This window comes from Cricetulus griseus, chromosome 7 (assembly GCF_003668045.3).
Source record: "Cricetulus griseus strain 17A/GY chromosome 7, alternate assembly CriGri-PICRH-1.0, whole genome shotgun sequence".
NCBI lineage: Eukaryota > Metazoa > Chordata > Mammalia > Rodentia > Cricetidae > Cricetulus > Cricetulus griseus.
Window position 1 is genome coordinate 2,085,355 of NC_048600.1, and position 24,349 is coordinate 2,109,703.

The window sequence follows — 24,349 nt, forward strand, 5'->3', positions numbered from 1 at the left end:
CCTTGAATGATGAAGAGCCTGAGGAAGAAGACCATCAAGCAGAAGAGCCCATGGCCTCAGAGAGGCACAGCCCAGAACGACAGAGAAGATCTGCTGCTTGAGGGATGGGTCCCTACCAAACCCCACTTCAATGCCAGCCCCTGACCCAGCCACACAGACTGTGGTGACCTCAGCACCAACAGACTTGGGGCCTGTGTCAGTGTCCTGGACACACTCTCTGTAACTCCCATCTGGCCACCTGGAGAGGGAGCTGCTGCAGGAAGGCTGCTTAGATGGACTCTCTGCTCTGCTCAGAAGGGAAGCAAAACACACCACTCTGAGGAGAGCAGACAGGGAAGAGGTGCTCAATTCAAACTCACACACTGATTTCTCCCCCACACCTGATACTGTTGTTTTTAGTGCTTAAAATGCACTCACAACTGTAATAGGCAAACTGCTAGTGAAAAGCTGTATAAATACTAACTTACGGTAAGTTATTAATTTCGAGATTAGACTTTATTTCCTAGAATTTCAAAAGTTCTACCAACAAGAGATCATGGCTGGGCATGGTGGTGCACACCTTTAAACCCAGCACTTGGGAGGCAGAGGCTAGGGTGTTCTATATAGAGTTTCAAACCAACCAGGGCTAAAAAATAAGACCATGTCTAAAAAGAAGAAGGAGGGGGAGAAGGGGGGAGAGGGAGAGAGAGAGAGAGAGAGAGAGAGAGAGAGAGAGAGAGAGAGTTGCTGGAGTTGATTTCCAGAACCCATATCAGGCGGCTCACAGCCACCTGTAACTCCAGCTTCGAAGGACCCTATGCCTGTGGCCTCCATGGACACCTTCACTCAGAAGCACAACCCACACAGACAAGCACATACATATGATTTTAAAATAAAAATAAAATTGTTTAGAAATGTTTTCAATATAAATACTTGCTGAGTCCTGGGTCAGCAAGATAGCTCAACAGGTAGAGGAGCTTGCACATATGCCTGAGTTTGATCCCCAGATCCCACAAGGTAGCAGGAGAGAACAACTCCTAAAAGTACCCTTTGACCTCAACATGACTGCTATGAGCATGCCTACACACACACACACACACAGAGAGAGAGAGAGAGAGAGAGAGAGAGAGAGACAGAGAGAGAGACAGAGAGAGAGACAGAGAGACAGAGAGAGACAGAGAAAGGGAGAGAGAGGAGGGAGAGAGGGAGGGAGGGAGGGAGGGAGGGAGGGAGGGAGGGAGGGAGGGAGGGAGGGAAGGAGGGTAAATAAAATAATAAAACAAAAGAGTCTTGAGCCAGGCATGGTGGATGACATCCTAGCATTCAAGAAGGCTCTAGTCTGCCTTCCGCTGTGATAGGGAGGACTGACACAATTCAAGACCAGCCTAATCTACATAGCTACACAGGGGGATATTTTCTCAAAACAACTAGAAAGACACAAGCCCTAACACCGCACCAACTTCTTGGAAAGCTGTTGCCTTGCATGGCTAATGTAGGGATCTGCCCATCCTCCTTTCTACCTGCTGGTTCCCAAATCCACAGCCTGGCAGGGTCAACAAACCAGCCAGAATGAGGAGCCAGCTGTCACCAAGAGGGTTTTAGTCAGGAAGCTGCAAGGGTTCCAGCAAGGTTTGGTATACTGCATATTCTCAACTGCAGTTCTTCTCATTCCCCAGACTCCAGCAATCAGCCGTGACAGGAGTAGATGCTCTAGTTTAGTTTGCCTTCTGTTGTGATAAAATACACTGGCTAACAGCAACCTGGGGAGGAAAGGGTTTATTTGACTTTCAGGTTATAGTCCATCCCTGAAGGAAGCCAAGACAGGAACTCCATGCAGAAGCTTGAAGCAGAAATCATAGAGGAACACTGCTTACTGGCTTGCTCTCTATAGCTTCCTCAGCCTGCTTTCTTATATAACACAGCCCTACCTGCTCAAGGATGACACCAGGTTCAGTGGGCTGGTCCCTTCCACATCAATGTCAGTCAAGAAGATGCCCCACAGACATGCCCACAGGCCAATCTGATAGAGGCTATTATTTACCTGAGGTTCTTCCCAGGTATGGACGTAAGGAAGAACCAGTAGCTGATGGAAACAGAAGCAGACATCCACAGCTAAGCACTGAGTTGAACTCCTGGAATCCAGTTGTAGAGAGGGAGGAGTGATGAGCAAAGGGGTCAAGACCATGGTGGGGAAACCCACAGAAACAGCTGACCTGAGCAAGTGGGAGCTCACTTACCCCATACTGACTCACAGCTGGGGAACCAGCATAGGACCCAACCAGGCCTCCTGAATGTGGGCAAGTTAGAGGGCCTGGGCAGTCTATGGAGGCTCTGGCAGTGGAACCAGTGTTTATCCCTAGTGGACTAATGGGCTTTGGGAGCCCACTCCCTATGGAGGGATGCTCTCTCAGCCTAGAAACATGGGGGAGGGCCTATGTCCTGCCCCAAATGATGTGACAGACTTTGATGATCACCCATGGGAGGCCTCACCCTCTTTGGGGAGTGGAAACGGGATGGGATTGGGGGGTTGGTAAGGGGCATGGAAGGATGGGAGGGATAGGGAACTGGGATTAATATGTAAAATAAGATAGTTTCTAAATTAATTTTTTAAAAAAAGAAAGAAAATGTCCCACAGAGATGCCCACAAGCCCATCAGATAGAAGCTAATAATCACCTGAAGTTCTTCCCAGGTGTGGAGGTCTAAGTAAGAATCCCCCCCATAGGCTCATATATTTGAATGATTAGTCATCAGGGCGTGGCACTATTTAAGGATTGGAAGGATTCAGAGGTGTGGCATTGTTGGAGTAGGAGTGGCTGTGTTGGAGGAAGTGTGTTACTTTGAGGATTCTTTGAAACCTTTGAGGTGGGCTTTGAGGTTTCAAAAGCGCATGCTAGGCCCAGCCTCTCTATAGCTCTCCTCGCCTGTGGATCAGGGTGTAGCTCTCAGCTACTACTCCAACACCATGTGTGCCGCCATGGTTATAAGACATGCCTTGGTCATGGTGTTTCTTCACAGCAATAGTCACTGACTGAGATATGGGCTGAATCCAGTGTATATCAAGTTGAACTAAAATTAACCAAAATTAACAAAAGAATAGCTCAGTGGTGAGGCCCAGGTCTATAACATGCTTAAGACCCTGGGTAGGCCGTTAGCACTATTAAAAAAAAAAAAAAAAAAAAAAGACACTATTATATACATTACAATGGGAAATTTATGGAAGGCCAGAAACTGTTACAACATTTCCAGTATTTTTTGAATGACAGGCAAACAAGAGGCAGATACAAGAAAGAACTCTGAGTATGCTCAGGAGGGCAGAAGGCAAGAGCTCTGCCATCCAAGGGTCTTAGAAGGCACATTCCTGGCCTTAACGTCTTCATCTTTAATATGAATAGATTAAATTAAATTTTTAAAAATCTTTTCTTCTATACCTCCCATCACCATTTGACTGACAACTGAGAGGAATTCCCCACAGAAAATGAAGTTTCAAATGCCTTGCTGTGCAAAAGTTATCAGGACAACAAACATCCAAGGAAAGCATTCAACCTCACAACACCGTGGCGAAAAGGACACGAACCATACGCTCACTATCTTTTAATCTGGAATGTATGCAAAGAAAAATGCAGTCTGCACCCAGAAGTGCATGCATTTAAATCCAGCTTCTGTCAGATCTGCTCATTTTATTTATTTTTCATTATAGACATAGACTTAAATTTACTTTTTTATATTAAAACCTGCCATTTTATGCTAGTCTTCAAAGTCTAAGAACTCTATCCATTCCTCCCTCCTCATTATAAAAACCACATATAATTAATCCCAGCACCGATATCCTGTGTATAATGTGTTCCTTGCTACCTACTTCGAGCCAACTCAGTGTTAGAGAGGGATCATAACTGTTGCAGTCTCATATAGATAGGCAAACCAAGAATTCAGAAGACTCCACAGCCTGCCCTCTTCTTCCTCCCAGACTGCTTTCTAACAGCTACAACTGTTCGCCAGTGTGTGCCTTAGCCCCTTCCTATGAGAATCCTGAATCTGGCTTTCTGCTCTGACCCCACACAGCATCTTAGTGACTAACTATAGAGCACCTACTATATGCTCCACAATTTCTCATTCAATTCTCTCAGCCACCCACACAGATGGATGCTTCATTTAAGTTGCTAAGCAACCTGGAGGGCACCAGCCAGGAAGCCCTGGGCCTGGATTTGAGTCCAAGTCTATCTAATTCCACAGCCCATACTCTTAGCCACTACAAACAGGGGCTCTGCCAGAAATATCTAACAACCAAGGAAAAAATAGAAAAAGAAAAGGGCTGTGTAGGTTGCTATATCACTGTGGACATTGGACAGGGACAAGGGACAGTTCCTAGCGGATGAAGGTTGACACAGGGACAAGTTACTTTGTTCTGAAATCAGCATGGCAAGGTCTGGTCAGCAGTTACATGTTGCTTCATTCATTAACTCAACAAACATTTAGAAGTAACTATTGTGTGTTGGATGCTGGCTCCAGGACCTATAATGTCCTCTTTGTCAAGGAATCTACTTTCTAGTAGAAAACAGAAAACAGTGTCTATGAAAGGAAACCAGAGCAGGTTAAAGACATTTGAGCTTGTTTGAGACAGGTCAGAGAAGACCTCCCAGGTGAAATGACATTTAAGCAGATGACAGAGAAACACTGTAACAAGGAAAAACATGCCAGGTGGCAGGAGTAGCAGGTGCAAAGGCCCGAAGGCGAGACCATGCATGTGGTCTTGAAAAAGACCACTACTGTATAGTGGTATACAGTATAGCAGGACGTGTGGTCCCCTACCACCCTGGTGATCAGGGTTCAGCTTTCTTAAACCTCCAAACCTGACCTGTAAGTATGGGTGATGATTCTGCCTCCATCCCAGGGCTGTTATGAGGAATAAGTAAATCAAATATAAGTACAGAATACCTAGAAAAGGTTAAGGCTAGGGCTAGGGTTAGGAAACAGTGTTTGGGAACCTTCAACTAGCCACTAGTAGTGCTGTCATTTTACTTCATATATGATGTGAAATATATCATATTGAGCTCTATGATACCATGTGTGACATGAAATATATTGATATGCATGACATCATATATCAGTTTATTTCTAATCTCATCATCTTTATCCCCTAGGTTAATTACACTGCTGGCTTTATAGTGACCAATAACTTCCTCCAAAGCCTTGGGCTTCCTGTCATGAGGAGAAGAGTCATGTGGAGACCAAACTAATGTTGTCTCAATAGACACAGGACTCAAATGACTCTGGCCACACTCTGACCCACATACCCTGAGCCCCCAAAACTTGACCTTTCAAAATGTAAGTTCCTGGGCCTCAGGTGTAAGTTACTGTGGTGTGCCATGGTGTTCCCTGCAGTCTCTGCTCCTCACTAGCATCACAGATAGAAGCAAGAGGTAGCCTCAGGCACAGCCCCCCAAGCTGAGAACAAACTAAAGAGGAGGCAGGTGAGATGGCTCAGTGGGAGAGGAGTCTCTCTGCCCAGCCTGACAACCTGAGTTTGATCCCAGAGTCCACATGATAGGAGAAAACCCACTTCTACAAAGTTGTTTTCTGACCCACCGACACACATGTGCATATGCGAGCCCACATAAATAAAACATAATAAAAATTAACCTTTTAAAAAACTTACTAAAATGGTAAAAACTAGGTATGATGGTGCACACCTGCAATCCCAGTGTGCAGGAGGTGGATGCAAGAGGGTCTTGAGTTTGAGTCCAGCCATCTCAAATAATAATAATGACAATGATAATAATAAGAAAAATAATTTAATTTCCTCCCATGCCCTTCTTACCTGAGGTGGAACATTTCTTTTCAAAGAAAACAGGACAAAAAAAAAAAAAAAAAAAAAAAAAAAAACAAGAACACTCAAGAAACAAGAGGCCTGGCAGTCTCCGGGCTATTGTAGCACGGGTCCTAAGCAGGGCAAACCTGGAAAGTTCAGTGAGCTGCCAACAGGATGAGCTCGGAGCCAAAGGAGGATGGCAAGGCCACAGCAAAGCTCTGCCTTCGGCTCTGCCCACCCTCTCCCTGAGCCCCTTACTCTGCTGTTGTGTTTATTTTTCATCTTTTAAGCAGGATGGGTTAAAGGGCAAACCACAGGCAAAGAGAAACCACAGCCTGTGCCTGCCGGAGTGAAAAGGGAATCTCCCCAAACCACTTGTACGGCAAGGAGAGCCATCAGTGTTCCAGCCCGAGTTGTCTTCAACGGGGCTGTGAAAAATCAGGTTCTCCATCCCCCAGCAGAGCAGGTAGCTGAGTGTATGTGTTCTGAACTGCAGCTACCAAACACCAAAGGCCTGCTTCTTCCAGTTAATTCATTCACTCAACAAACACTCCACACCAGCCACGGCTTCAGATACAGGATACAACAGGGAATAAAATGTGCAAATTCCTGCCCTAGGAGGCCTGGAGACAGAGCATAAGCATGACACACAACTGTGTATTAGGGGGAGATAAATGCTAAGAAAACAAAGCAGAAAAGAGAGAGGAAGCATGTCTGTGAGTCTTTCTTTTGTTTTTTTGTTTTTGTCTTGCCTATGTGGACCCACAGGAAGTGAGCTAGCTTCAGATACTTGGAAGAACAGGATGTTCCTGCAAAGGCCCCTGCAAAGGATGTTCCTCCAAAAGTCTTGGTTCCCCACAGGAGCACCATGAGGAGTGGTGAAACCTTCAGGAGGCAGGGCCTCATGAGAGGCCGCTAGACCCTGATAAGGTGGTGAGACCCCAACCTTTTTTTCTTCCCACCATATGTGCCTCCTTACCCTAAACAACAGGACAAGACCCTCCAAACTGTGAGCCAAGAACCTTTTCTCTTTAAAAGTTAATGATCTCAGGCATTTTGTTATGGTGATGAAGAGACAACTGAAAAAAAAAGAAAAAGAAAAAGAAAAAAACAATTTTGATCCAGGAAAGCCCACAGGAAGAAAAACCAAAAGAATAAGCGGCTCCCGTGAACTAGGCAGAGAAGCCATCTCCAGAGGAACCACTGAAGCTCCCGAGAAAGAGCTGGTGACAGTCAGCCTGGGAGGAGAGTAGGGCACGCTAGAGGAAAGGGTGACATGGTGTGGAAAGAGGGTAGGGTACGGCACAATAGAAGGAAAGGGGCTCACAAAAGGAACCAGATGTGAGCATACATGGCACAGTGGGAAAACCAGAATGGCCTCAGGCAAACACAGAGAGGTCCAAGGGAAGCAGAGGGAGAAGAAGTGGCTGAAAGTTACCAACCACACAGTCAGGCCATGTTAAAGAGAACAGAACCACGGACCGTACGATGCAAGAGACACAAAGTAAGATATGCACCGGTGGCGATGAGAACTTGGAGACAGATGTAGACACCATGAAAATCAGCTAGATTCCTGGGAATGGAGGAGAGAGTCTTCAGAGATTTGCTGAGTTCAGACACATCCATGGACAGGAGAAAATAGAAGCATGACAGAGACGCCCATTCTGGTACCATTACTGACATAAAAAGTGAAAAAGAGAAAACTGGGGGCCATAGAATAGCATAGTACACTAGACTTAAATTTAATGGTAACCATATGACACTGCCTACAGACTGCTGTGCATACGCATCTAAAATAGAGAACTAGAAGTTCCTCAAACAGATATGGCCATGGAGCATGGAAATATGAACAACTAAGCGTAGGCTGAGAAGAAGAAAGAGGGACTCAGAAAAGTGCGGTGAGTCTGGATGTCCCCACCAAAACTGACACTGAAATTTAATCCCATTATGAGGGATCAGGAGACCAGAACTCAATCCAACTATGGCAACTGGAGGTGGGGCCACAGTGCGATGACAATAAAGTGAAGTCATGAAGCTAGGGCCCTGATCGACTACAGCTTCACAAAGAGAGACACCTGGGCTGGGACACTGCTTCTCCTTGTGCCATCTGGGGACGCTGGAGAGCCCCCAACACCGGCATCAGCACCGACCCCCAGCCTGCAGAAACCGTCGTTCTATACATGTAGCTCAGTCTTAGCAATTCTGTTGTAGCCATGGAAAATGTGTTAACACTAACACCAGCACACAGGGACTCAATACTGAAAAAGAAGCCTGCAGAGAAGTCAGGAACTCGACAGAGAAGACAGGAGAGCTGGTTCTGAGAAAACCACAGGAATGGAACATGGAGAAAAGAGCAGACTCGAGCAGCCACTTGGGAAGGTGTTCTAGTGAGAAACATGCTGGGTGTGACCTACTGGAATAGAAAGGAGGTTTCTTAGCCAACTAGGTCTCCTAAACCCACTGACCCTCCAACCAGAAGCAGGCACCTCAAAAAAAGGCCAGTGGCTGGGCTTGGGTTGTAGCTCAGGTGGTAGAGTGCTTGCCTAACACAAAGCCCTTCAAGCCCTAGCACCAAATAAACCAAGCATGTTGGCATGCACCTGTAATCCCAGCACCTGGGAATTAAGATGTTTAAGGTCGTCCTCTGCTATACTGTGAGTTTGAGGCCTGCCTGAGAAACATGAGACCCAGAGTTCAGAAAGAAAGAAAAGCTAGCTGCTTCTGCCCAGTATGAAGGACAATGTGTTCATATGCATCATCCAGCCACCTACACATCTTGCCTCCATCATCTTGGGTCCTACATCTCCTCCCCCAGCTTCTAGAATACCAATGAGCCTAGACACTGCAGAAAAGCACGGGGAACGCTGGGTGCCTGGACACTGCAGGAAAGCACGGGGAATGTGAGGAGACACTGGGTGCCTGGACACTGCAGGAAAGCACGGGGAATGTGAGGAGACACTGGGTGCCTGGACACTGCAGGAAAGCAGGGGGAACGTGAGGAGACACTGGGTGCCTGGACACTGCAGGAAAGCATGGGGAATGTGTGAGGAGACACTGGGGTGCCTTGCATCCTACCCTGGCACTGTGAAGAGGGAAAAAAAAAAAAAACTTCACCAAACACACCAGCTGGGTCCCAGAACCCCTGACCACTTAGTGCCACCTTGCTGCTTGCTCTTCTGTTCTCTGAGAAACATAGGAACCAAAAGTTGACACTAAAATTGTTTTCTGATTTCTGATACAGAGCACTTTAAAGGCATCCAAAAGTCAACAGAAGATTTCTTAAGGTATGTAGTGATACTCCTTTGTCCTTTCCCACTACAAAATGGCAGCCCCAATCCCAGATAACCATTTTTCTTGGCTTAATTGTGTGATTGTGTTTGAGTGTGCGTGCGTGCGTGCGTGTGTGTGTGTGCATAATTGGAGCCAGACTGCTTTCCCTGGCTTTTGGAGAACAGTATCATCTTTGGGGTCCTAAGAGTTGCCAGCTGCAGCCTCAACCTTAGCAAGTTTTGAAGCTCCTGCCTTCATACCTCCTAAGACTTGCTATCAGTCCCAGCTCTTCAATAGGAGATACACGCCTCCCTTTCCCAGCCTCCCAGGCCAACTAAACTCCAAAGAATCCTGCTTTGAGTTCAACTAGCCCCCATTCAAACCACATTCAGCATGGTGTCTACCTGAGACATTTTCTGGAGGCGTTTTCAAGAACTTAGCCGAACTCCTTCTAAAAGAAACCTCTTTCGGTAAGCCCACACACTGCATAAAACTAAAACTGTGAGCAGACATTCTAACAAAGGAAACACAGTTGCCACAAACTAAAACGCCACCAGCATAGGACCTCGTGAAACACAACACACAGGTTCATCCTTCCTGGGCTGCTGTAGAGAATATCATGAACCCAAAGACCAGGCTGCAACTGTAGTTAATAATGAGCAGGAGGGATTAGGAACCAAGACAGGGATGCAGCTGTCTCTTCCCGAAACGGCTGTTACTGACACAGTATTCATGGTTATGTGGTATGTTAAGAATAAAGGACATATAACCCTCTCTCTAAAGTCATAAAATTAAAACAAAGAAAGGGAAAAAGAAAGAAAAATGAAGAGGAATGCCTGGCCAGAGAGGCCTTGGCAGAATGAGGTAGACCCAAACCAGTCAAGAAGCCGATTCAGAAGATGAGAAACTTCTCCCTGAACAGGGAAGACCTGATAATGCATTGATGCTCAGTACACATTATGACTCGAAGGTGCTTTCCCTCCCAGTAAAACCGAATTTGTCAGCCCACTGTACAAAGCCATGCAGGAGAAAGAGGCACATAGCCTTTATGGATACTAAGAAGGCTTTGAGAGAGAGAGAGAGAGAGAGAGAGAGAGAGAGAGAGAGAGAGAGAGAGAGAGAGAGAGAATGTGTTTTAAAAGAATAAAAGCCACAAAAGAGATAACTACCAATAACACAGTGAGGATTGCACAATGATATTTATTTAGGCTTTGTGTCAAAGTATCTCACCTCAAATAACCTTCCCAATATGAAAGGGAAAAAATAAGTCATATTCTTCTCTGGCAATTATTGCACAGTTAGATAATTATGAAGTGAAATTTGCTAACAGCCACCAGCATGGTGTTGTATCCAAGGGTCAACATCATACTGTCAAAACACACCAACTGCTAAAGATGCTAACAGGTGACACAACCCAGAGGGACTCTTCACACACCAAATGGAATCAAGTGCTCATCGAGTTTCCATAAAATGCTCAAGCAGTAAAAAAACGAAATCCAACATTCTGCCAAGCCCTCCACACCAGCCACTCCATGCAACAAGCTCTCAGGACCAATCTGACCCACAAAAAAGCTCCAAGAACCCCCTCCACAGACTATTTTCTAAAGAGGTATTCTGTTGTTTTTTCCAGGGACTAATCAACAGAAGTGTGTTTTCACCAACAGTTCTTCTGTAATTTCATATGAAAACCTGACCTTCAGCCTATACCAGAGAAATGAATTATGTGTTTGGAGGAAAAACAAACAAACAAACAAACAAAAACAGGGTCCCTCAGACTCCCAAGAGGCAGAAGAAATGGACATTTCTTCATTATCTTTTCTTAAAGTCTTGAAGAGAAACCCTGATGGGGATGTCCTTCTGTATGCTGTGAATATGCGTTGTTTTTATTGGTTGATGAATAAAGTTGTTTTGGCCAATGGCCAGGCAGAATGTAACTAGGCGGGAAATCCAGACAGGGAGAGATACAGAGAGAAAGAAGGAGGAGTCAGAGAGACTCCAGCAGCTGCTGAGGGAAGCAAGATGTGAGGTAACAAGCCAGGAGCCTCGAGGTAAAATATAGACTAATAGAAATGGGTTAATTTAAGTTGCAAGAGCTAGTTAATAATAAGCCTGAGCTAATAGGCCAAACAGTTTGTAATTAATACCCAGCCTCTGGGTGGTTATTTTTAAAGCAGCTGAAATACGGGGTGGTATGGAAAAACCTCCATTTAGAAAATTCAGTATTTGTGATTTAATATAAATGATTATTGTGTTGATAATCTGACATTAAATTTCAAATAAAAATGAAACCTGCTCACCTTCACACATCACTCAAGAGTCCTTTTCTCAGATTTGGGGAAATTTTGGATTTTTGTTTTAGTTGGGGAGGGATTTTTTTTTTCTTTTTTTGAGACAGGGTTTGTGTAGCCAGCTGACTTCAAACACATCGTGGATTTTATGTTGATCTTGAACTTCTGATTCTCCTGCCTCTACCTCCCAAGGGCTGGGGTTATAGGCATACACTACCACACTTGGCTAACACAAAGGAATTGCTGACACAGACACACACACACTCTCACACAGAGACACATACATGCACACAGACATATACACACTCACACACTCACACACAGAGACACATACATACACACAGACATACACACACACACACACACACACACACACACACACACACACACACACAATCATTCTCATCAGCAGGTTCACTAGCATGGCCTACAGGCATGCTTCTGGGGATCTACTCCAGGTAATTCTTCTTAAGAGCAGTCTCCACACCTGGTAAGTAACTGTTAACCTATTTAAGCCTCAATCTCTGGCCTGAAGAGGGAAATGTAGAATGAGGGCCAAACAAGAGTAGCCTCAGGCAGAATTTACATGAATGATCCCACATCAAAACCAAAGTATTACACTCTTGGTTGAGAGAGCTGGAGTTCCAAATAACTGGTCTCCAAGGTGGAGAGGGAGTATGCTAAGTCTTTGTAAACAGAGCAAACTAGTCACCTAACAAGTAAAAGTAAGTGCTACAAAGACATGAAATCTAGAGATAGACAGAGCCCAGGAAATGGACCCAGATCCTTTTTGCACAGTCTTTCCATGTGATTGGTTTATGTCAGCCCCACTAGAAAACTGAACAAACTAACAAGTTTGTTTTTACACAGTGCTACAAAGAAGCACTGCCACCATTTCACAAGTGAGTCTGAAGACAGGGAAACCAGAGAACTTCCTGCCTTGGGGCTGCCTTTGCTTCTACTGGCATAGTTGTCTCACCAAATCTGTTACTCACTGATGTTCCTTAACTTTTGAGGGTGGGGCTGCAGCTCAGAGAGCAAGTGCTTGCCTCAAACGAAAAAGGCCCCAAACCCCAGCACCTCAACATAATAATAATAACACTAACAGTAATATAACCTCACATAACCTCAGCTCATTTTCATATCCCTAACTGTCCACGCTCCTATGGAAGTGAAAAAATTACTTTTGAGTTAAAGACCTCTAAAAACATGAGCCTAACCAGTTATGTAAACTTCAAAAAACAGTTAAAGTTTGTAGCATGAATTCTAATCTGTATTAATAATAATAGAGTCAGATATTAGGAAGGGGGGAAGCTGAAAGATCAGAGAAGCAAAACAGCCAGCCACTAGTTCTTACCTGTACTGAATCCTCAGACCAAATGGGCGATCCTGTCTCTAGGAATCCTCAGACTGAATTCATCCTCATACTGACTGCCTAGACTGCATCTCTCTCTTATCTCCTCCTGCCTTATATTCCTTTCTCCACCCACAGCTGTATCACTCTTGTCTCCACCTCCCTAGTGCTGGGATTAAAGGCATGTGACTCCAAGTGCTGGCAGCACCTTTGTGTGAGCTCTGTTTCTCTTTTAGACAGATCCAATCTCATGTAGCTCAGGGTGGCCTTGAACTCACAGAGATCCATCTGTCTCTGCCTCCTGGGTGCTGGGATTAAAGGTGTGTGCCACCACCACCTGGCCTCTATGGCTAACTAGTGTGGTTAGCTCTGTGCTCTGATCCTCAGGTATTTATTAGATCATAAAATATCACCACAAAGATTTTTGAATGTGAAAAAAGATCATTGTTTGAAAGTATAAGAAAATAAGGAACTAACTGATTAAACAGCTATTAAAATCAGTGCCCAGGGTGGAAAGTTGTTCCCCATATAACCAATAAATGTAATTGTCATAATTTTCCATCCAGTAGCAATGAGAATATAGAAAAATATACATTTCAAAGTGATTTTTAAAGGAACTGGAGCAAGGGACACATAGTGACAAGCACAGACTGCACTTCAAAGGTTCAGCTCACAAATGTCTGTATTTCCAGTACCAGGGGATACAACACCCACTTCTGGCATCTGAGGGAGAGCAACCAAGCATGCACAAGATTCACATACATGGGGGCACTCACACACACACACACACAGACATACACTCACACACATACACACACTCACACATACACACACAGAGACACACACACTCACACACACATACACACTACACACACATACTCACACACACATACACACACAGAGACACACACTCACAGAGACACACTCACACATACACACATACACACACAGAGACACACTCACAACACACACATACTCACACACACATATACACACTCACAAACATACACACAGAGACACACACAACACATACACAGAGACAAACACACACATACACACACACACACACACACACACACACACACACACACACACTTGATAATGACTTATCAAGAACAGGGTTAATTCCAAACAACAAAAACAAGGGGGCAGGGGTTGCTATAGTAATATTATCAGTTATCTGCTGCGCTCTAAATTCTACCTGTTCTTTCATTAGCTGTAAAATATAAAACTAGAACCTTTCATAGACTCGTGATCCCCAGAATCTGAAGACCACGTAAGTACTAAAAGAAGCCTAGGTTTCTAGGCAGGCATGTTTTTTATAAGTTAAGTTTCTGTGCAAAAGGAAAAGATTAATTTCTTTGAGTCTTAAAAAGAAGGAGAAGATAGTCTCCTTCCAACACACTAGATTTACCCATTCAATGCTTTCTGTGGGAAGGCCTTGGCATCCTCACACTGTGCTATCAGAAGACACTATTCTAATTTACCAAACTCCAAAGCCCGGAAACGGGCTGACTGGAGAGCAGGGGGCTGATAAACATTTGTGAAATAAGTAAACTAGATCCAAGAGTGGAAGAGTAAGGGAGACCCTGAGCAAATGCTAGTCTGTAACAGCAAACGCAGGCTGAGATACAGAAAGACCCGGCTGAATTTTAAGGTGATTTAAAATAGGGTCCATTTGACCCTAACAGTTAATATAAGGTTAAACCTTTAATACAAGATCCACAAGAAACAAAATCTGCTAACAGAACTACAAAGACAGAAGACCTTTAATACAAAAAATACTGTTTGGCTGATTTACAAGCATGTTGATTCTTAAATATTTTGTCAGGGTGTTTACAGACATAATTGCCTAAACACACCACAGACACTTGTACTTACACGGCTAAGACGCTGAACTACTGCCACACAGATTAAACACCCTGATCCAGAAATTCAACCCCAAATGTTCCAAAACCCAAAACTTTCTCAGCACAGATATAACTCCACAAGAGGAAAATTTCACGATGATCTTATGTAACTAGCCAAAGTGAAAATGTAGGTACCCTTCGAACATTGTACAGGACTACCTTTATGGTATCAGGTATATGTGACACCCAAATCATGTTTAGACTCTCCAAGACATCATTATGTAAGCAGATATTCCAAGGTATGAAACCCAGAGCCCTGTTACCCCAAACATTTTTGCTGAGGGAACTCAACCTGTATTGAAACATACATGTCTGGAGAATGCACAGCTATGTAAAAGGAACAAGGGATAATGAGCTCTTACCATCTAGAACTTGGAAGGTGTTAGTGAAAGATAATGATGATGACACTGAATTCATCACCCACTACCCAAGAATGAGTTCATTTATGCAGTTTTACACAAGGAACAAATAGGGGGTGGTTACAAAAAGGATTCACAAAGGAATCCCTTTGGATTGCCAGTTCTCCTAAATAACCTGAAATATTATTCAAACAACATAAAAATTTTACAGACACACATCGTAAGGAAAGCAAACTAGAAGAAAAAAGAGACCCTACAAGTCACCATAAGTTCTAGATGTACATTTAACTGTCAGACCCTGGCCTCAAGGCCACCCAGCTTTTAACCAGTTGAAATTAAACCCATTCCTCCACAGGAAACTCAGAAAGCAACTTAGTTATTTTGCTAGATAAGGTTCCAACGTTTTTTCTTTTTTAATTTTTTATTACTTTTAATTACTCATATTTACATATGCATCCCCCCATCCCCTCACCTTCCTTTCCTCCCATGTTCCCCACCCACCCACCCCCACACCTCTCCAGGGATAATGAGTTCCTCTACCAAGGACCTTCAAAGTCATATCGTTTGGGGGAGGGTCTAGACTCTCCTTGCTGTATCTGGGCTGCAATAGTATCCCTCCATAGGGAATGGGCTCCCAAAGTCCGTTGTGCTCTAGGGATAAAGACTGACTCCCCTGTCAGAGGAGCCATAGACTCTCTTGGGCTCCTAGCTGGTACCCACATTCTGCTACCCACGTTTTTCATTTCCAAAATATATGCTACATACAGTACAAACAGGTTTAGGTGCCTGCAGGACATCAGTAAGTATACTATGCTCCCCCTACTGGCCAATGTTAAAAATAACAATGAATTTCCCTGGAGACTGGCCTTTGAAGGGGTGGGGTTGGAAACTCAGTTAATGACTTTGTTTTTTTTTTTTGTTTTTTTGTTTTTTAATGTATGTATCTTACCCGACAGTTAAGCAAAGCTGGTGTGGGGTGGTCATATTCCGTCACAATAGGAACTTTTAAAGTTGACAACAATGTCAAGAGTAAGAAGTATGCTGAACCCTTGAAACGCTAAACAATGCAGAATTCAAGCCAAAAGCAGAGAACATCAAGAAACAGAGCAACATCCTCTAGCTGACACAATGGCATGAAATCAGGTACTCTTTAATAGCCCTTCAGGGGGTAAGAATTATTTCCCTACCTCCTGCGCCAACCTCAAGCTGTTTCCTAAGGAAGCCTAGTGGCCTTGATCAACAGTGTCTGGTGGATTAATAAAAGTAATGAACACTAAAGATTAACATAAGTCAGAGTTCTATTTATAATAATTTGGAGCTAGGCTCAGGGAAGCTGGACTTTGGCCCCTGCAAAGTATGTGTATGGTCACCTAAATTAATCACAGATAATTAGTGTTTCAAAAGATGCATTCAACTCAAACAGGAAGCTGGGCAAGACAGAGGGCCAAGGACTTACTGCCCATGGATCTTACCATACTTGCCATTTTCTGCCATGACCAGGGCAGCTCTTGGGTTAAAACTAACAGAAAGCCATATATGATGACCTAGGGCAAGTGACTTGGCCTCTAGCTGCTGGAGTCTAGTATGCGATCTGTAAAATGGGTCCACTAAAATCGCAAAATTTTCATCAGAGTTGGGGTGGTACTTAAGTCCGACTGCTGCTGTGAAGACATTATCTGACACTCCGTAGGAGACCAATACACTTCCATTCTATTACCCCCAAAGAACCGACTGGGTTCTCTAAAGGATCATTCCGGGGATATTAAAGGACCCGATGTGGTTTTCTTGTTATTTTGGGAACTTCTCCCCAAGCCTTTCAGTTCTGCGAAAGAAGAAGAAACTTTTAAAACGTCTGGTTCCCCATCTCAATCTGTCACTCGCAAGATCCCTCACCGCAGGGCGCAGCACGCGGCGCTAACACCTGTGCACCGCGCCGCGCTGCGCGGTCCTCGTCTGGAACATCTGTGCACTCCTCCAACCTCAAAGCTACCTTGCGGGACCCGGTCCTGGCAGCTCACACAGCTCACAGCCAGCGAACGGGGCGACCTCAGCCACCAGGTTCTACTCTGCCAAAGTAATTCGGCTTGGCACGCCGCTGTCTGCACTTCTATCCGAGTGCCGGAAAATGGGACAAATGTCCTAATAAGCGCAACTCTGCAAGTGGGTTCTTCTAGCAACATCCAAGAGTCCCAGGTTTCCCAACCAAGTTCACACCCGAGAGAGCCTCTAACATCAGCGGGAGCACGGCTGGGTTAACCCGGGCGGGCGTCCTCCGCGGCGTTTTTGGGACTGCCTCCCCGCACCAGGCCGCGGCCGCCGGGGACCCGGGACTGGCTCGGGCGCGCGTGTCCCGCCGCCGCGGCCTCTGCTACCCATCACCGTCGAGCGCCCACCCACGCTGTCATTAGTCGGGAGGGCAATGGCCTGTGCGCCCCGCACGGGACTAGGAAACCGCGGAGAGGAAGAGCGAAGGCGGCCGTGGGGAGCTCCTCCCTGGCGCTGCCCACTCGGGACCGCTACGGATCACTGTTCCGCTCAGCGTCAACCCGGCCGGATCAAAGCCAGGTCCCGAGCTCGGGGTCCCGGGTAGCCCGAGGAAACCTGCGAAGCAAGCACCGGCCCGCAATGCGCAGCCTGCACAGGCGCCGAGCCCGCACCTACCTCTCAGGCGGCGTGTCCAAGACCGATCGTCCGCCGCGAAGTGGGAAGCAGCCGAGCCCAGTCCCCGCACCCAGCGCGCTCAGGCGGCCGCGAGCTCAGCAGGCGCAGCTCAACTGCGCCATCCGGACCCCGCCAGGGACTTTCACCTCCTGCTGGGAGCTCGCGGAATAGCGCAGCGAAAGTGGCCTGGCAGGACAGCAGCCCGCTTCTCCCTCTTCCCTCTCTCTCTCACTGCCAGGGAGGAGGAAAGTGGCGCTCAGCGTCCCGAAAGCCTGGATCACCCCATCAGGCCCGTGTGGCGCCCTCGCTCAGCCGCGCACACGCGCGGGCGGGGTCAGGCGCGCAGCCACAGCAATCAGCGTGCGGGGGGAAGGGCGCCGCGAGCCTCGGGGGCTCGGCCGCCTAGAAACTCCTCCTCCTCCCTCCCCTCCTCCCCTGCTGATGGATGAGCCCAGCAGAGCCTGCTCCAGCCTGCGCTTCCCTTAGGGCAGAGAAGGCTGGAGCTAAAAGAAGGGAAAGGAAGTTGGGGCGCGGCCCGGGATGGGGTGGCGGGTGGACTTCTCTGGCCCGGGAAAAAGTGAGGTACTGCGAATGTGGCGCTCACTGCCGGGACTTGCAGTCTCTCCTTGCATCCTTCAAAGTGTCAGGGATCTCTGGAGAAGATACCGGTTTTATTTGGTTCCTGGTTTTTGATAGATATACAGATAAGCCCATCGCAGTCCCCGAGCACATATTCATTCTGCTTCAGTTTGGTATTAGTTTCTCTGTCTCCGATTCTGATTATCAAAAGATATGCTCCAGCAGTGTAGACAGGGTCTTGCCTCTTCCTCTCTACAGCTTAGAGCAGAGTGCCTTCCCCAGCTACCTATTTTCCATCGCTGCTGTTTCCCCCAAGATTCTCATGGTGTCAAGGATAGGATGGAAAGGATAGTGCTCAAGGTCTTGCATACATGCATGTGTGAGCTGCACCTGCAACCCTTGAATGCAGTCAGTGCAATCACCAACACAAGCTTGACACTCCTGTTACACTTCACTTTCCAATTAAAAGGTGAATTGCCCCTTGGGGGCTGTAGCTCCAATAGTAAAGTGTTTGCCTGACATACCCAGAGCCCTGGGTTTGATCCCAGCACCACATAAAACCAAGCATGGGGGAGGAAGGTCATTTCAAAATCAGCCCCCAGAATACCCTGCCTAACAACAAATAATAAACAAAATGTTTACTTAGCATTAAACTTTACTTTGCAAAATTACTCGCAGATGTCTGCGTGTGTACACGAGCATATACTTTGGCCAGAGTTTGAGGTCAGAAGACAACTTTCTCCCTTCCTACTACTTGGGACCTAGGACTCCAACTTAGGTAGTTCTTCAGGCTTGGCAGCAAGTGCCTTTACCCACTGAATTATGTCACCAGCCACTTCACAGGAAGCTCTTACAGGTGTTACAGCACATGGAAAGGCTGTGAAATGACTAGGGTTCAGAGACAGGTTTCCGGTGTTAACTGCTACTGGATAATCAGGGAACCTTTGCACAAACGGAGTCACCCTCCCTAGACTTCCTCCTAAAGTACTGGGATCTCAGGCTTTTAATGCTGGAGTTGAATGGCAGGCCCCACCACCACCCAACCCTGCCCCACTCTTTGAGTAGGTCTCATGTACCTTAGGCTGGCCTCAACTCATTAAGTAAGTAGTGAAGCTGCCCTTGAACTCTCAATTCTCTTGCTTCTGCCTTCCAGCTCCCAAGGTCAAGCCCAGCCAGCACACTGAATGAGGAGGCTTCTCATAGCATGACTTACATTATTTTTATTTTCATTTTGTGATGGGGTCTCAGGTAGCCCAGGCTGGTGTGGATCTATGTAGCCCAGGATGACTTTAAACTTTAGACCTTCCTACCTCCATCTTTTGAATCATGGGAGGATTACAGGCATGAGCCACTGCATCTGGTTTGATCTGGTGGGGTTGGACATGGGGGCTTCATGCATGTTAAGCAAGAACTCTACTGACTGGCTGAGATTAAGAAAACAGAAATATGTCTTTCTTTTTCTCTCATGTTTACATATGGTTACAGAGATTCATTGACAAAGGTTAGTATCATTAATCAAATGTGTTACTATGAAAATACCTTCATTTCGTATTTGTGGTGGTTTGATGAGAACAGTTCCATCTGTTTGGTGTTTGATATTAAAGACTGGTCTCTCAGCTTCCTACTATTGTGGGCATTGGCGATGTCTGCTGCACCTTCCAGGGGTTAAACTCAGGCAGGGGTAGCAAGTGCCTTTGCCTGCTGAGCCACCTCATTTGGCTGCGCATCAGCATTTGTTACCATAAAAGACAGGGCTTCCTTTGGTCTGAGGTAGTAACTTGATAAATTTCTTTGATCAATTGTTTCCTTCTCTATTTTTGTTCGTTTGTTTGTCTTCTGTGTTTGTTTGGTTTGAGGGAGCATCTCAAGTATCCTAGTTTGGCCTGCGACCTGACATGTAACAGAATGACCATGAACTTCATCAGCTTCGGATCCTCTTGTCTTCACCCCTTGAGAGTCTAGGCTTGAACTAACACATATCTGAGACTTCGTACATGGCAGACAAACATTTAAGCTAAAAAACCTTCTTTTTTGGTTTTTCAAGACAGGGTTTCTCTCAGTAGCCCTGACTGCCCTAGATCTCATAGAGAGCCACCTGACTCTGCCTCCTGAGTGCTGAGACAAAAGGTGTGTGCCCCCAAACCCCACTGGTCATATTTTAAGTTTTTAATCTTTTGGGGGGAAATTTTATACTTGAATTCTGTATTTACATCATTTCTACACCTCCTCTTTGTCTTCCAACTCCTCCTGTGTTTGTTCCCCCACTCCCTCTCAAATTCATGATCTATTCTTTAATTATTGTTTTATACACGCAGACACACATAGACACATATACAGGCACATATACATATATACATGCACACATATACACTCACACAGACACACACACATATACATACAGACACACACATATACAAAGATAGACACATATACATGCACACAGAGACACACATATACATGCACACATATACATACAGACACACATACACACACATGTATACACACAGAGATACACACATACCTACACACACGCAGAGACACACATATACATACGACAAATATATACAAATGCACAGACACAACACACAGATACACACATAGATACACATATACATAAACACACACATCCTCACATATACATACACACAGACACACACAGATACACACACATATACATACACACAGATACACACATGTATACTATACACACACATATATACATACAGACACACATACACACACAGATATACTCACACGTATACATACAAACAGACACACACAAATGCACACATATAGACACACACACATAAACACACAGAGACACACACACACACACAGGCACATGTGTGTTTGGGACTGAGCACTCAGAGTTGAATAACCTGCCATGGGCTCACCCCTAGGGAGCTCTCTTAGCAGCCATTAATTGCCTGCAGCTCTTCATCTAAGGGTAGGGCTTTGTGACATGTGCCCCATCCACGTTGGCATGCCAACAGGTACTGTCATTGTGCAGGTCTTATTTAGGAAAACAAATGGTCTCCCCCACCCACCCCTAGAGAAACTGTAAACAGAGAATTGGCGTTTTTTAAAGCATACTTTATTTTATTTGCACAAGAAATGTTTGACAGCAGAGTCTCAGTGATTTACAGTGCCTGTGTCTCTCTCAAGGAATGGTTCCTCCCCTAAGCAGGAACCCCTACTTACAATGATTCAGTCTTGTGGCACGTCTCCAGATCCCCCTGATAAGCAGACAACCAAGCAAATGCATAATGACCTGTTTGTCAGTAATGTATATTTTAGGTTCTTCCAGGCCCTTGTAGGAGAATTCCAGTCTTCCAAGAGGCCCAGTCATGGTAAACGCCTACTGTTGTTTCTAGTTTTCCTAAGTCCTAGTATAGAACTCAGCATGTGCTTTGTACTTTATAAACTTAATTCATTGGGCCCTGAACCGGGGCTGGGGGATGTAGCACTGTTGGTAAGGGGCTTGCCTGGTATGCATGAAGCCCTAGGTTTTACCTTTAGGACCATGTATGCTGGGCATGACAGCAGACGCCTGTATTCCCAGCACATGGGAGATGGGGAGAGGATGGTCAGAAATGCAAGGTCATCCTTGACTGTGGAGGAGTGTGAGGCCAACCTGACTGTTCTATTATCCTCCCTTCACCAAGTATAAAATGATGCACAGAGAGGTCTGAGCCAGGTGACTCCCTGGCTGCCGAGTCCCTCTTCTGAAGCTGCACTTTGGACATAGGTCACAATGAGTCCCTATGCAGTGATAGAAAAAGTCTTACTTTGTTGTTCTGCTTTTCTAAAGCTCAACTCTTTGGAGGCTTCACAATGTAAAAAGAGTTCTTTGAACACAACTGTTGCCTTCCAGTATCACACAGAAGCAGGCCCCCTTCACCCTTAAGAACATGAACATGAAGTCCAGCAAGCACAGCCAACAGCTTTGAGGCAATTGCACAACTATTCTGAAGAATGTGTGACAGAACGAAAACCAAATGCTGTCCCAGAACTGCGGTGGCAGGATGCAGTCCACAGGCTCCCGCATGCATGATCACTTTCTGTTTAGCTGGCCTGTTGTCACCAGCAGCTACACAAATTCATTTCCAGAGTTTGCTCCCAAAGACACCAGTACATACTCACGAGTGTTTCGTGTGGTATCAAAAAATTTAGAGCCACTTTTATCTGTATCTGTATCTGTATCTGTATCTGAGTCCAGGCTGATAAAATCTGCAATAGGCAAATTTCCAGCTAATAAGGAAAAAACTTACTCTCCGATGACCCTGCATGCAGGGCAGAGAGCCACAAAAACACCTGACTTAGACCTGGGTGATTTCTGCCAGGGCTTAGAAATGGAAACATGGAGTGAATTCCCTTACTATCTTAAGACTCCAACCTCTGCCAACGTGCCCTGAGATGCAGCGGCCCAGGATGGAGGGTTCAAGAATTCATCTGCCCACAGCAAGGGTGGCAATGAAGCCAGAAAACTAAAGTAACAGCACATCCATCTGGAATCTTTGTGGCCTCTGCCCAGCCGATGGGGTTCTGGGTGGGGGATAGGGCTTGCTCTCCCTTGTACCTGAAAGCTAGGACAAAAAGGGGACCCCACACCCCTGCCCCTTTTCACAGCAAAGAACTAGCCCTCATTTGTTTCAACTGTTTCCTCTTTGTGGGTGTGGAGCCTAGATAAGAGAAAAAATTAAGTATTATAAATTATTAAATGTCTTCTCCCCCTAGGAGAACCAGCATACAAAGATCAGAGGTGCCCAGGATAGGTATTAATAGCTTTAAATGTTACAAATCTTAGCTCATAACTTAAGCTCATAACTTAATATTCTAGAGCTAGGGGATCACTGTGGGCCCCTTAATCAACTAAGGGTCTTCTGGAACCTTCTGATCTAGTGTTGTGCCTAAGTTCAAGAAGACTTGCATGGTGCAGGTGGGTAAAGAGCCCATCCCCAGGGCCACAGGATTGTTCATTGTAGCTTTGATTTCTTTAAAGACAAGATTTCCTGTACCCCAGGCTGCCTCCAGCTTTCCGTAGAGCCAGAGAAAATTTTAAAGTTCTGATCCTCCTGCCTCCACCTCCTGAGTGCTGGGATTGCTGGTGTGCACCACAGGTACAGTTTCCCCACTGTTGGTTAAGTGCATGCTGTTAAGCTGTCTCCAGTGAGCCGAACCCTGGCCTCACAGGCCATTATCCTATTCATGTTTGTTCCCTAGTGAACATATGTCATTTTTTACCAAGAGTTATATTAAAGTTATAAACATTCTTTTTCTTTATTATAGAGATATAATTAATATTCCCAAACATCTTAAGTTTACTGGAATCCTCAGCACTAGATCCAAATACAGATCATTTGATGATTAGCAAATGAGCCTTGACTTGTTTACACTTATCTGTGTGTGCGCATCTGTGAGTGTGAGCATGTGCATGGACATCAGAAGACGACTTGCAGGGTCAGTCCTCTCCTATCGCACGGCTTCCAGGGTTAAATTCAAGTCCTCGGGCTAGACTTTTCCCCGGGGAGACATCACCCGGAACCAAGCCTTGATTTCTGTAAGAACTTTCTCAAAATCCTATTTACTTCAGGCTCTGGAAGAAACCAAGCCAGGGAGGTGTGGAAAGTTAGCGTTCCTGGTGGGGACAAAGTACTAAGTGTCCCCCCACCCCAGGCAAGCATTCCTGTGTAATCACCAACCTCTCTCTTCCCGATTCATTGCTTCCAGTATCTAGGTTCCAATAACTCTTGGATCCCACCAGGATCTCCAACCCATTGACCCCCCCATGTTCTTGCCACACAGATCTTACTTCAGATGTATGACCACAATCCTTAGTGCTTCTCAGAGATTGTGTCCCAGCTCACATGGCCATTTCCTGGGAGGTTTATTTGACTTCTCCCTCTTCAAACCCTCCAGCAAGGTCAGAGTGGGGAAGGCCTGGAATCACAGCCTCTACGAGGCTAAGGCAGAAGGCTCAATAGTTTGAGATCTACTTGGGGTTCTTCAGAAACAAAACAGTGAAAACATGCATACACTAACATCCTATGGACTAAGAAGGTTATATTTAGGAATGTATCTATATACATGCATGCAATAATAATCAATGAAAAAAGAGGCCGTGGATTTGAAGGAGGGGGAG

The 24,349-nt window shown here is 45.5% G+C and overlaps 1 protein-coding gene across 1 annotated transcript in view; it reads right to left on the reverse strand.

Moving 5' to 3' along the window:
• The window catches only part of Tgfbr3 (transforming growth factor beta receptor 3), a 180,519-nt gene extending 162,555 nt beyond the window's left edge, over nt 1–17,964 (reverse strand). The window contains exon 1 of the mRNA XM_027425899.2: nt 17,629–17,964. The gene's annotated coding sequence lies outside the window, so the exon portion shown is untranslated. The remainder of the gene's footprint in view (nt 1–17,628) is intronic.
• Nucleotides 17,965–24,349: the final 6,385 nt, after the last annotated feature.